Below are 14,296 nucleotides of genomic sequence, written 5' to 3' on the forward strand. Positions count from 1 at the left end.
AGAAGAAAGGGCTAAGGGAAAATGGAGATAGGTTGATTAGGAGAAGGGTAAATTAAGAGAGGCAGAAGTTACAAGCAAAACAAACTCTTGAGGAGGGAACACAGAAAACAAGAAAGATAAATAAAAGAGAATAGAGGGGAGAAATCCACACTTAGAAATTACAATTGTGAATGAACTCATCCATAAAACAGAAGAGTGTAACAGAATGGCCTAGAAACCAGAATCTAAGAAACATGTTGTTTACAAGACTCACATCTGAAACAGAAAGATATAGAGAACAAAATAGAGGTTAGAGCACAAATAATTATGCTTCATATGAAGTTAAAAAAAAAAAAGTAGGAATAGCAATCATAAACTTAGATAACTAGACCTGATTAAAAGAGATAATCAGGACAACAACATTTTGCTACAAGATATAATAATGATATCAATACCAGATATATATGCACCAAATGGCATAGCATTCAAATTCTTGAAGGAAAATTTAAACAAGTTACAGGATAAAACTATAATTAGTAAGAGTATCTTCAACTTATCTCTCTCTTAGACCTACCTACATCTAACTATAAAATAAATAAGAAGGAAATTAGAAATGAATAGAATGTTAGAAAAGATAGCTATAATAGACTGATATTCCTAATGAATATTAGGAAAAATTTTAAATAAAATGTGGGAAAATAAGTGCACTAATATATTGCTGGTGGAGATGTGAACTAGTACAACCATTCTGGGAGACAAGAACTATATCCAAAGAGCAATAAAACTGTGCATACCCTCTGAATCAGGAGCACTGATACTTAAGTCTATCCCCAAAAGAGATTAAATAAAAAGGAAAAGGATTTTTTCTCCTCTATTTGCACAAAAATATTTATGGCAGCTCTTTTTTTGGTAGTATAGAAACTAAAGGGATGTCCATCAACTGGGGAATGGCTGAATAACTTTTAGTATATGATTATGATGGATTATCATTACACTATGAGAAATGATGGGAATGATTTCAGAAAACCTGGAAAGTTTTATATGAACTGATGCCAAGTAAAGTGAGTAGAACCAGGACAACAATGTATACAGTAATATTAATATTGTGAAGATAATCAATTGTGAAAGACAGCTAATCTCATCAACCAAAAGATCTGCAACAATTCTAGGGGATTCAAGATATCTAGATGAGAACTAAAGGACTCAAAATATAGAATGAAACATTTTTTCCCTTTATTTTCCTTGCTTTTTTCCTGCCTTCATCTTGGAATATAGCTAATGCTGAAATATGTTTTGCATGACTTTATTTCTAAAATTGGTATCACATTTCTCACCTTCTCTATTGGGTGGGGTGGGAGGTAAAGGGAGAGAGAAAATTTGAAACTGAATTTTTTTTTTAAAAAGAAAAAATAAAGCTCAAAGTGATGTGCAAAAAATAAAGAGACCAACTTACCAAAAAACAAAACAAAACAAAAACTACCTAGCAAAGAAAGAACAGCAATAAAATCAGAAACTAATTAACTATAACAAAAATAGATTCATACCAAAGATGTTAAGATGATTCAACATTGGAGAAACAATTAGCACATATAATATGAAAGACAATGGAATGTGGGCTGAACTTAAAAAGTTCCAGGATATGAAAATGAATCCTGTTTCTGCAACATACTACTTGTATAACCTCTTCCAAGTCACTTAATCTTTCAGAACTTCATTTGCAAAATTGGGGAGTCAGGCTATGTAACCTGAATGACCTTCCTACTTCAAATCTATGAGCATAAAAATAACAAAAGGGATATTATATCAATGGAAGTATAACCGTCTTAGACAAAATGAAGTATTCTCATGTTAAAAAACAAATATCTAAAAATAAGATCTAGCTTTATTTTCAATGGAATAACACGATAAGCTTCTCAGGACAAGTAGTTTTTAAACTACCTATCTGTCTATTAATATCTGACAATTCTTAAAATACTAGCTATACCCAAAAGCATGAAATTAAAGGAATAAACATAGGGAAAGAGGAAACAAAACTATCACTTTTTCAAGTGGCTTGCAGAAAACATGATTTACTTAGAAAAATCCCAAAGACTGATGAAGAAACTAAATGAAACAATAGGTTAGTGGAGATGGATGGGTCCCTCACTGATGACCCATATCAAAACTTTGTTTTACAACTGAAGAAAATGAAACTCAAAATGTGAAGTGACCTGCTCAAAGTTATTTTTTTTTAATTTCCAAAAATAAATAGTAATTCTGTACACTGCTAACTGAAAACTACATGGAAATAAGAGAAATTTCATTTTTAACAAAAAAAAGTTTTAATAGTTGGGACTGAAGAGAAACCAGGGCACTATGTATAGATTTAATACTCTATTAAATCTGGATACTTTATAGTACCCAGAATAAAAAAAATATATTTAGGAAAATAAAAGTGTATAAGTTCTCAGGGAAAATAATAGGGGAAGAAAAGTCCAAAGGCAAGGGTCATATAGCATAATCAGAAGTCAAACTAGCCATATAGAAGTTATAAACAAAACTATTTGGTATCAATTTTAAAACAACAGAAAGGTAAACTAGTGGGTAAGACTTGGTAAGCACAAATCAGAAGCAAGTATAAAGAATAGCTCAATGTTTGATTATCTCAAAAATTTAAGCTACAGGAAGAACTTTCTACTTTACTCAAACTGTTTGAAAAACTAGAAAGTGGTTTGGAAAAAATTAAGTTTAAACAAATAAGCTCCAAATAGATACATGTAAAAAAGGTCAAATCATAAGAAAATTAGAGAGCTTAAAGAGATCTAGAAAAGACACTGAGGAATGAATAAATAAAACAAGAACTCTAAGAAAAAACAAAACAAAACACTAAAACCTAAAGAAAGAGCATCCAGGATAATCAAACATATCAAATACAATAGAAAGATTAAGAAGGATGGAGATTGTTAAAATGTCATTATTTGGTGATTAAGATATCATTATCGATTATGAAAGGAACAGTTTCAGTTAAGTGGATGAGGTTGCCAAAGCAAACTACAAAGAATTTATCAGGGTGAAAGAAAATTAAATGGAGCCACAATTTTTTTTTAAAGTTTAGCTGAGAAGGGGAGAGTCATAGAATGACAGGATCTAGTGAGGATTTTTAAAAGTCTGGGCAGAGTTAGCATGTTTATATACTTCAGGAAAGAAGAGACTTAAGATCAGAGAGAAGGGAAATAATGATGGAGGAAATAAGCTGCAGAAAATCGCAAGGTGTAGAATCAAAAATTAGCCTTGGCAAAAAAGTCACATCTTCACCAGAGATTAGAGTAAAGGAGAAAATAATGAAGGATAATATCAAAGGAGGAAAAAAAAATCACAGTGAATATCTTCAAACTTTTTCACTGAAGAATGAGATAGCTAAATGTGGAAGGATGATTGTTGTGAAAGGTTTGAGGAAAGAAAAGAATATTTTTAAAAGTTGCTGTGGTAAATGACAAAGAATCCAACAGGAAAGCGCATAAGTATTGCCTCTCTGGAGTGATAACACAGTTGACAAAAGATAATAAATTTTAAATGGAGCTAGTCAGAATGGTTTCTTGACTTCTTCCACCTTAATGAGCAGGAACAAAGGAAGCCAATTATCTGTTTGGAATTTGGCAAAATTTGCCTTTAAAAAAAAAAATTTGAGCAAGGGTTTCAGGAAAAGAGGCTTTTACATAGATAGAGGTCAACATTGGGAGGGAAGAGATATATGGAGTCAGTAGAGAGATGATTCCCTGGTCATAGAAGGAGAGTCCAATATGCTCTCCTCTTATATCCAGACCCTCTTTACTAAGCAGGGTCCATTTGATGTCCAGGTTATCTAAACATATCATTCAATTCAGCTCCTGCTGACTATACAATGGTCCCTGAGACATTCTTCTTCATTCTACAATGATTCAGTGCCTGGCTCAGTCTTTCTCATTTTCTAAATCTTAAACTCATAGTAAGGGATTTCGATCTAATATTGATATCACCTAAAATATCCTATCCCCCAATCCCACAAAACTCACATTCTAATATCTATTTTTTTCAATTCTACCCTAGCTATACTCAGAGATGATCAAATCCCCCATATTGCCTTCACTACCTTCTACATTCACAGGTTCTTATATTTCTTTATCTGATCATAATTTTTTATCATTACACCTTCCTGGTCCCCCCCTACAACTCCTAATTCCCTCATTGGGACCTCCATCTATTCCATTCTCTATCACCTTCACCCAGGTTCCCCTCCCTAAGTGAACTCTCAGCTCTCTCCCACTATAATCATCTTGTTTCCTTGTCTCCTTGCACTGTTGTAGAGCACACTATTCAGCCAACTTGAAACGATTTCCACCTTCTAGCTCATTCACTCTCACTGACTACTGCTAAATATGAAACAATGCTAAAAACACCTACCACCAAGTCAGAAGCAGCTGGTGGCCCTGGGCCTGAGTCAAGAAGACCTGAGCTCAGACCTTCCTAGCTTGGTGAAGCTCTATGCTCAGTTTCTTCAACTCCCAGGACTGTTGGGAGAACTAAATGCCTGGCACATAGTAGGAGCTCTATAAACACTTATTCCATTGTATGTTATCTCATCTGAATTGTGCCAAAGCAAACATTCTACTTCCCAATAAAGGTTTCATATTCATAAAGCAGATTAGACTATTGGAGGGAACATCAAATGAAGAAGTAATGAGGCAGCTTCAATATATATGGAGGAGGGAGACAGGACAAGAAGGGAGCAAGCGGACCTAGACAAAGAGCATTCTATAACACGCTATATCTTCCTAGCTACATAACTGACTAAAAAGGACCCAGAATAAAAGATAATATTGCAAGCTCTGTGAGAATAGAAACCTTATTAGTTTTTGTAATATTATCCTCAGCATCTAGCACAGAGCCCGACATTTACAGAATCAGATTACCATTTGTTAACAATTTAAAAAGCACTTCATTCTGTAGAATAAAATTCATTTTTAAAGGCTTTCTTCCAACAAGCTATTTCTCAAGCATGTTAAATCATAGAAACTAATACTCTGAAAGATGCAACACAATTAACCTTGTTCAAAGAATGAAGCATTTATTAAGCTTACCATTCACAAGGTATGAAATTAATTGTACTAAATGCTGAGTATGCAAAAAAAAGTCAGACAGCTCCTGCTCTCCAGGAGCTTACATTCTATTGGAAAAGCAGATATAGCAGGCTTTAGCTGCAAGTCAAATGGAAAAGTCCCATGATCCTTAGGGTACAGCAAATGGTAATGCCTCTTTTTTATATTTTCATTGCTAAAAAAAAAAACACACCCGTTTTTTGGTGTTGGTGTTTGGTCTGACAGTTCCAAAGATTTTCATGACAAAAGAACTTTCCTGGAACTTGCAGGAACAGTTGCCAGGCTGCATCTCCAGAGATTGCTTCCCAAGATGATGACTACAGACACTAGATTCAAACATGTTATTACTAATTGTCTTGTGTTCTGGGTCCTGGGCTGTCTCCATCAGGGTCTGAGGGGAAATGGTAGCCAAGGGATATTGTTGATTTGACTTGCCTGGCACATGCTGCTCATCTCTCTCAGGATGCCTTGCTTCTTCAGCTAGGTTGGCTTACCTGTCCTGTTTGTATTGATGTGGATAACTAGACCTTCTCCAGATATCTCCCAGGGCTATACTGGAAGCAGGACTGGAAGTGGTTTGTCTGGTACATACCTTGTAGATGGTAGACATTTCTCTTTGTCCCTGTGGAAACTTTATTATCATGATGTACTGATGGCTTATATTCAGTAAATGTACCTATGATAAAGAAGCATTATGTTGTAGTGGAAAGAGCATGGCATTTCCTGTCACTTAATATCCTTTGTTTCAGTTTCCTTATCATTAAAGGAGGAAGCTGAACTAAAAGCTCTCCTAAATCTCTTTCAGCTCTGTAGCAGCCACTCAATAATCTATTAACTACATCTATAATCCTCTATATTGGAACATGATTAGTACAGAATCCAAATGGAAGTCCAGAAACTGAAATGTTCCTGTTTGCACATGATATGTACTGATTTCAGTTAGTTAATACATCTATTATGTATCAGGCATCCTTTTAAGCAATGGGGATAAAGTAAGGCAAAAACAAAACAAAACAAACTAAGCTCACAGTCCAACAAGGAAGACAACATACAAACAACTACATACCAAATAAAAAAAAAAAATAAAAAAGATAAATGGGAATAGTCTCATAGAGAAAGCATTGAGATTAAGGAGGACTGTAAAAATGTTGCAGAAGGTAGAACTTTAATCAAGATCTGGAAGGAAGACAGGTAAGTCAGGAGGAAGACATGAGGAGGGAGAAAATCCCAACATAGGGGAGACAGCTGGTAAAAATGCAAAGTAGGGAGATAAGAGTGTCTTATGCTAGAAATAGCAAGGCTGCCAATATCACTGAATTACAAATCATTTGTACCACTGGAAAGGCAGGAAGAAGTGGCTAAATTATGAAAGGTTTTAAAAGACAAAATGAGTTCATATTTGAACCTAGAGATAACCAATATGGAACCTGTGGAGTTTACTGAATAGGACCAGGGAGTAGACATGATATGATGTATGCTTTAGAAAGATCACTTTGAAAAGTGGAATATGAACCAGATGAAAAAGTGACAAAGCCAAGGAGACCAAACAACAAGTTATTGCAATAGTTTGGGCATGACTTGCAACAGAGTGGAGGAACTATCAAAGGAAAAAAGAGGACAGACATCAGAGAAAGCTGTTGAGAGGTAGAAAGAGAAGGATTTAAGAACTGATTGGATATGAGGATAGAGGAGGCTAACTGGGTGAGATGTCAAGAAAAACACCCAGATTTCAAGTATGAGTGACTGGGAGGATGATAGTGATACTCTAGTAAGTAATAGGAAATTAGGAGACAGAAAATTAGTGGAAAAAGATAAAGAGTTTGGTCTGAAGTATAACAAATTTAAGATGAAATTATATATATATATATGACATTGAGTGCAAGATATTCAAGAGGATGTTAGACTGGATGTCAAGAAAAAGGTTAGGGCTGAACATGTCATCTGCATGGAGATCAAATCCATGGAAGCAGAGGAGATCACCAAATATAACAATAGGGTTACTTAATGGAAAATTAGTGAGTAAAAACTCACTCGGATTAAAGGCATTATGTTGTTATATAATACATATTGTACAGCAATATGCATTATTATATAAACCTGAACAAGTCATTTAACTTTTCAGTGGCATTAGACAACTTTAACTCTTGTGATGACAATTCACTAGAATATCTTCATGAGAATTCCCTCCAGCAATAAAACCAGAGGCACGTATGAAGAAATGAGAAGTTAAAATTCAAACAGCTTACACTATGAAAATCAGGAGTTTGAAAACTGCCTATTGTACTATGATATGCAACTAGGTGGCCCAGTAGATAGATGATTGAGCCTTGAGTTAAGAAACGAGTTCAAATTCAGCTCAACATACTAGTTCTGTGAGACCCTAAGCAAGTTGCTTCTTGTCAAGTTGTCTCAAATTCCCCTGTAAGATGGGAAAATAGCAGTATTATCTCAAAAGATTATTGTGAGGCTCAAATAAGATAATAATTGTAAAGTGCTTAGCATAGTGCCTGGCACACAGTTCCCTAATAAATTCTTGTGATAGGCAGTTGGATTTATAACCCATAGAGCTTGTCCATTTGTTTCTGTGTGTGGTATATGTAAATGCATATATGTATGTGTATTCCACATATAAAATTGATAACACACACACACGACAAATAATGAACTGAGCCTAGAATTGAATAGAGGAGGGGAAACAAGCTGGATTACACGTAGAAATAGTACTAATATTCATAATAATTCAAATACTTCCAAATACAAAAACCCATCTTTTTAACACTATTATTCTCTTGGCAATTCCAAACAGCTGCAAAACAAAGATTACCAATCTCAAAAGAATTAATGTTGTCAGCCATTCAAAGGGCAATGGAAAAATGAATGGTATTGAGATTATCAACTAAGAGATATGTAGCAAAACTAACATGAAAGATATCATCAGGGAGATATGTGACTTGAAAAGGAGATGGCCAGTTATACAGTAAAAGCAAGGGATGAAAGATGGACAGCTTGTCTTCACAAGAACATATTTAATGTTAAGAAATAAAAAGAAAAGGGCAGCTAGGTGACACAGTGGATAGAGTACCAGCCCCAAATTCAGGAGGACTCAAGTTCAAATCTGACAGACACTTAACACTACCTAGTGTGTGACTCTGGGTAAGTCACTTAACCCCAATTGCCTCAGCAAGGGAGGAAGGGAGGGAGGAAGGAAGGGTAAAAATAAAAAAGAAATCCCTTGCTCTGTACTCATTAGGTAGACCTCTGGCAGAGCCTATATGAGAAGACAAAACTAAAGTTGCAAAGGATGAGAAGGCATGGATGGGCTTTGATTTGTAGTGCTAGAAACAGTACCCGCTTTAAAGAAATCAGAGATCTATTTAAGTAAAAATAAATCTTTTTTTCTCCTTTTTGGGCGGGGGTCAAGAGGCAATTGGGGTTAAGTGACCTGTCCAGGGTCACATAGCTAGGAAATGTTAAGTGTCTGAGGCCACATTTGAACCCAGGTTCTCCTGAGTCCAAGGCTCGTGTGCTCAATCCACTGTGCCAACTGGCTAGCCCTTAGAATAAATCCTAATGAATTTTTTCATTTTTAGTTTATATTGTACTTTTTCTTAAAATTTAACGTGTCCCTGGCAACCTTCACAACTATAATAATGGACATAGAGCTCTTTAAATTGTTTAAAATATTCAAGCCTATTCCTGAAAAAAGATAGAAGCCAATTCTTAGCAAATATATTTCTATGCAAGTTTTCTTAGAAAAATTAAAAAGTTTATAATTCTAGTTTTTGAGTGATTTCTTTTTCTAACTATCAAATAAAATACAAATTCTAAAATCATGTGGAATATAGTTTTTTTTTAAAAAGCAACCATGAAGTTGCATATAATTAACATTTTTCTTTCTAGTAGTTAAAATACTAAGGCATGCCTTCAGGTTCCTATTATTCCTTGATTCTCATCACAGGTATGCAAAAAATCTTACAAAGGAATTTTAGGCCATATCATCTTTGACAATATGAGTACAATGATCAGTAGTATTTCTCTCCTTACTTGTTGAAAGGTATGAAAGATTTAAAACCACAAGCAATCTCAGAAAATATTTTAAAGGAATTTATGTGACAAAACAGAGAAAGTCTGTTGTGAATGGTCTAAGGATGAGAAATCTTGGGAGGTTCTTTGTAACTAAAATTTTCCAATGCAATACAGTCCTAGGAATGAAGACCTCATCAAAAATCTCACTTGGAATTCAAACCTAATTCATGAATGGTTTTGCCAGATGGACAGCTTTATGGCTGAGCCTGTTAGCTTTTGTATTTCTGATTCATTTTTACCTTGCTATACAGAGAGCTGCAAGGCTGAAAAGACCATCAGCCTCGGAGGCCAGAAAATAGCTCTTGTTCTTTTCCTTTTTTGGCAGGGTTGCTAAACGGGCAGATCTGGGGAATGCCTGGATTCTAGCAAAGCACTTGAGAAAATCTCTTAAGATGTTCTTATGGAAAAGATGGAGACATGTGGGTAGTACAGTTAAATACAGCTGAAGAAAGCCAAAGATTAGTGATAAATGAATAAAGGTCTTCTAGGGGAGTTTGGATAAAACAGTGATAATACTAATGTTTACACAGCACAGATTTGCAAAGCAGAAACAGCATTGTGTTTTTATCAAATTTGCAGATTACAAAAATTACTTGGGGAAAACGACTAGATTTTCATAGGAGGATAATAGGCTGAACCTAACAATATTACAGTTTAGCTAAAAAAAAAAAAAATCCACAATAAAAGTATAGTATGAGGGAGGAATGACTAGAAAACAATTCATGTGATAAAGAACTGTGGACTTTAGCGAAATACATATTCAATGAGAGTATTGGCATGGCAAACAAAAGAGCCATGTCATCTCAGGATGCATTAACGGAGGCATAATATTCAAAATAAGAAAAGCTTGGAAATAATCTGTCCTAGTCAGAAATTATCTAGAACATAATGATCAGTTCTGTGCATGACATCTCCTATGGGACACAGGAAATGGAGTCAAGTAAACTTAGATTCACATCTGGTACGAGATACAGCTCTGTGACCCTGGACAGGTCATTTCTTTACCTCTAAAATAAGAGAGCTGAATTAAATGGTTTTTAAAGTTCTTTCCAGCTCTTAAGTTTCTAAATTTATGATTCTATGTTTAGAGGAGAACAAATCAGATTTAAGATGACTTGAAACTCTAAGTTACTATTGAAAGAACTAGGGGAGTTTAGCTCAGGACAAGAAAAAATTAAGAGTGATCTGATAGTTTTCTTCAAGAAATAAAACTGAAGAACTGTCATAGAGAAGAGTAATAAGACTAAAACTGGTCCAGCTTGGACCAAATTTCTTGATCAAAAAAATTTGAGAGCTTTCCTCCCAATTAAAATTTCAAAACACATCTGTTAAGTCCTAAATGGACTTGGTCTCTCCAACTCCAATTATTTACCCCAATGCCCATTTGATCATATCTCCTCACTTTCAAAAAGCCTAAAATACCTTCTAGTTACTGACTCATTGCTAATTGAGGGGCTTGTTCTCAATTATTTTAATACATCATCCATTTTTGGTGTCTACCTGTCCCCAATTCTTATCAGCAGCTCTGAGTAGTTCTAACATGCACAAGGGCCACACCCCAATAAAACTACCTAAACAGACCAGTTAACCCAGACTGAGGGTAAATGATAGACCTCCCATCTATCAATGAGTTAGGAGGATGTCTATCTCAGTCTTGTGAAGACTCTCCCAGTGGAAGGGACAGATGAAAACTTCCCCCTCCCCCAGCAATGGCCAAGCAGGCATTGTGGAGTGCTTAGAGCTTGGTCAGACATTGAAAAGACCAAAGTCATCCCCTGCATCCCAAGCCATTGCCATAATCCCTCTAAATCACAGTAAATAATTTTATTAATTTGTTATTGACAAATCAATTCTCAAGTGACCAACCTTTTGGTGGTATTCCTGCTTGATAAAACTTCCTACTGATCCACTATTATTGACACCATATTTAAAGCCTTCCCACCTTGGTAAAATCTGCTTGTGCTACTGCACTGACAAGTCTAGTGGGGAAGAAGGTGGAGCTTTAAATAAAAATTAATATGCATTAATAATTTTACTCAAATAAGTCTTTTATCCTAGAATGAAATCAGGAATTATTAAACTGCTTTCATATATAACTAATTTATCTTCTTTGATTGCAGACATTTTATTAAATTATACTATACTACATAAGTAATCACAGCTTATTAATTAAGCACATTCTTTACAAAATCCTCATTTCCCTCTCTCCCATTATTCCACATTTCTTTTTATTCTACCAATTTTTTAAAAAGCCATCAGCTTAAATTTATTTCTCATCCTATCAATATTATTAGTATTGGCTCTACTGTAAGTGGTTAAAAAAAAAAAACGAGTATTTACTGATGAAAGAAGAAAAAAAAATTGTTTTTCATAATTATTTAGCATTTCATGTGAAAATAAAGTTTTAGTATGCCACTAGCCTTACATTTTTAAAAATATTTTTTCCACAGGTTTCTAGTATATCTGAACTATAAATATGCAATAATACAGTTTCAAATTTTCCTGCTTAAAATAAGGTATATATAAAAAAATTAATAAGTCATATATCTCCTTCTTTAGTTTTTACATTCTATTGTTATCATTTCCAATGTCCTTTAAAACAAGTCAACCATACTCTATAATCCTTATGTATTTTATATTAAAAGTAAGACAATTCTAATATCTGACACATGGAAGATACCACAGAATCTGATCCAATCCTTCATTTCACTGAAAGCTGAATTAAATTAAGTATAATTACAAAACCCCCAATTCCCCACTGCACATACCCTACACAAAGAATCAGGATGTAGGAGCAAAAGGGAATTATTTTGAAAGAATGTTTTGCATAAAGAAAAAAAAATTTGATAAAAAAAAAAACCTCCAAGTGGATACAATAAATATTGGTGACAGTACAATCCTTTCCAAATGGTGCTCAAACAATATTTGTTGAGTTTGTTGACCAGGAAGGTGGCTTAGAAACCTACCCGGCTTCTGTGACGAGGTCAGAGAGTCTATTAAAGCAGCTCATTGAATTTTTAGAGTTCACAGGAACTTTAAAAAATAAGCAAACCTTCATTTTATAGATAAATTGAAGTCCAGAGGGGTGTCAAATGATTTGTCTAAATTCATGATATATTAAGGGGCAATTCTAAAACACTGGTCCTGGAGTCATGAAGAACTGAATTTTAATCCTGTCTCAGAAATTAACTGTGTGAGCTAGGAAATTTACATTTAATCTCAGTCTCAGTTTTCTCAATTGTAAAATGGGGATAATAAAAGTATCTATCTCTCAGGGTTGATATGAGAAACAAATGAGATGATATTTACAGTGTTTAACATAATACTGGACACAAAGTAGCTCCCGTTCTCTTCCTTTTCTCTCTTCATACTATTGGCAGCATTTGCTGAGGTATATTTTGTATTATTACTAAGAATAAGAACAAGAGATGAAAGTTTTATTTTTTTTCCAATAATACAATTCTATTCAAATTGCCCACTACTAACAAACTGGCTACAAGCCATAAGGAAATGTATGAGGAAAATGTATTCCCTGGAGAAAATATCACTTAATATCAGAACCAAAATAACCACAAAATGTAGCATTCAGTGGATGCAGTGTGGAGTTTATATCACAATTTTCTAATCCCTAAACAAAAATAAGGTACAGAAACAAAATAAGTTAGGTCTTTATTTGGTACTAACATTCTCCGATGTGTTTTAAAAATCAAATTTTAACTGACCTCAATCAGCTTTTTTAAATTAATCTCTTTCATCATTAAAAATCCCATCATCTCTAGCTAGCTGATCTCCCTTTTACTGTTATTACTACATTAGCCTTACAAAACTGTATTGTCATACAAGAAAAAAAATAGGAAATGTCTTACCATTGAAGTTGTGAATGTGATCTATATTGTCTATTATAGATCATGTAAATTCATGTAAATTGTTTCACCTTTAAAACAGTTCTTCTAGACTTAGGAATAAATTACAGTAAATGGGCAATGAGTAGCTTAACTAAAAACTTCAAAGACTGAGCTTGGATTCTAGTGCTGTCAAGTTTTCCCCCAAAGTGTAGCTCTACCTTGACTAGACAGTACTAGCTAGTACTACTAATCCTTATTCAATGCCTCAGAAGTAATCCAAAAGTTAACAACTCCACTACCACCAACAACCTGGTTTATAAGAACGAGGCAGCTTTTATAATGCTAACTATGGAAATTCATCTTTTCTGAATTTAAGCAGTGATCTAGGGGAAAAGACTCTGAAAAAACCATGTTCTATATTACAATTCATCTAGTTTTTCAAAATCTGCTCTTAGTCATTCCTGCAAAGCTAAACTATATTTTAAGTGTCCGATTCTTTTAGAATGTACAAATCCAACAAGAAAATGTTCAAAATGATAATTATTTATAAGAAATTTAATCTCTCTAGGATATTCCTTTTAAAGTAAAGGTATCCCTCATTTTACAGAATATACACATTCTATGTAAAGTTAATTACAGAGTGATTTTGTTACAATTAAACGGCTCCCTTTTAGATTTTTAGCTCAGGATGCAACAACAATGCTAGGAGGAGCCTTATTTTTGCCAGAACTCTCAGTCTCAGAATACTGTTTGGGTGAACTCATCTGGCCTGAAGAGTTCAACTATAATCTCTAGTAGAAGAAGACTATAGGGATCCAACTTTGGTCATTCAACTTCCAGTCCAGCATTACCAATTCCTTCTTAGATATCTTTATCAAGATATCCAACAGCAGCTCAAATTCAACCTGTTCAAAAGAGACCTTATTAATTTTTCCCTAATCACATCCTTTTCCTAACTTCCTTTTTTTCTGCCAGGTATACCATCCTTCCACCAGGCTAACAACCTATAGTCATCTTCAATTCTCCATTCTGCTTCATCCCTGAAATACAATCAGTTGACAAGTCTCATCAATTCTACCTCCAAAACATCTCAAATTCCACTCTCTTACCCCTATACTCACATGAGAGGATCAGAAGAGGTGATCATGTCCTTATTACCTCTTCCTTAGACAACTGTAATAGATCTTTAATTTTCAAGGCCTCACAATGCTTCCAATCTCCTCCCTCTAATCTGTTCTCCAAGTACCTATGAATGATTTTTCAAAAGCATAG

At 34.4% G+C, this 14,296-nt stretch overlaps 1 protein-coding gene across 5 annotated transcripts in view; it reads right to left on the bottom strand.

Moving 5' to 3' along the window:
- Positions 1 to 14,296, bottom strand: part of CDK8 (cyclin dependent kinase 8) — a 128,096-nt gene that overhangs the window by 68,543 nt on the left and 45,257 nt on the right. The window contains exon 2 of one of the 5 annotated variants that reach the window (XM_031960765.1): positions 5,686 to 5,769. The exons of the other annotated variants lie outside the window; for them this stretch is intronic. The gene's annotated coding sequence lies outside the window, so the exon portion shown is untranslated. The remainder of the gene's footprint in view (positions 1 to 5,685; positions 5,770 to 14,296) is intronic. 5 annotated transcript variants of the gene reach the window in all.

The sequence above is a fragment of the Sarcophilus harrisii genome, chromosome 3 (assembly GCF_902635505.1).
Source record: "Sarcophilus harrisii chromosome 3, mSarHar1.11, whole genome shotgun sequence".
NCBI classification, from domain to species: Eukaryota; Metazoa; Chordata; class Mammalia; order Dasyuromorphia; family Dasyuridae; genus Sarcophilus; species Sarcophilus harrisii.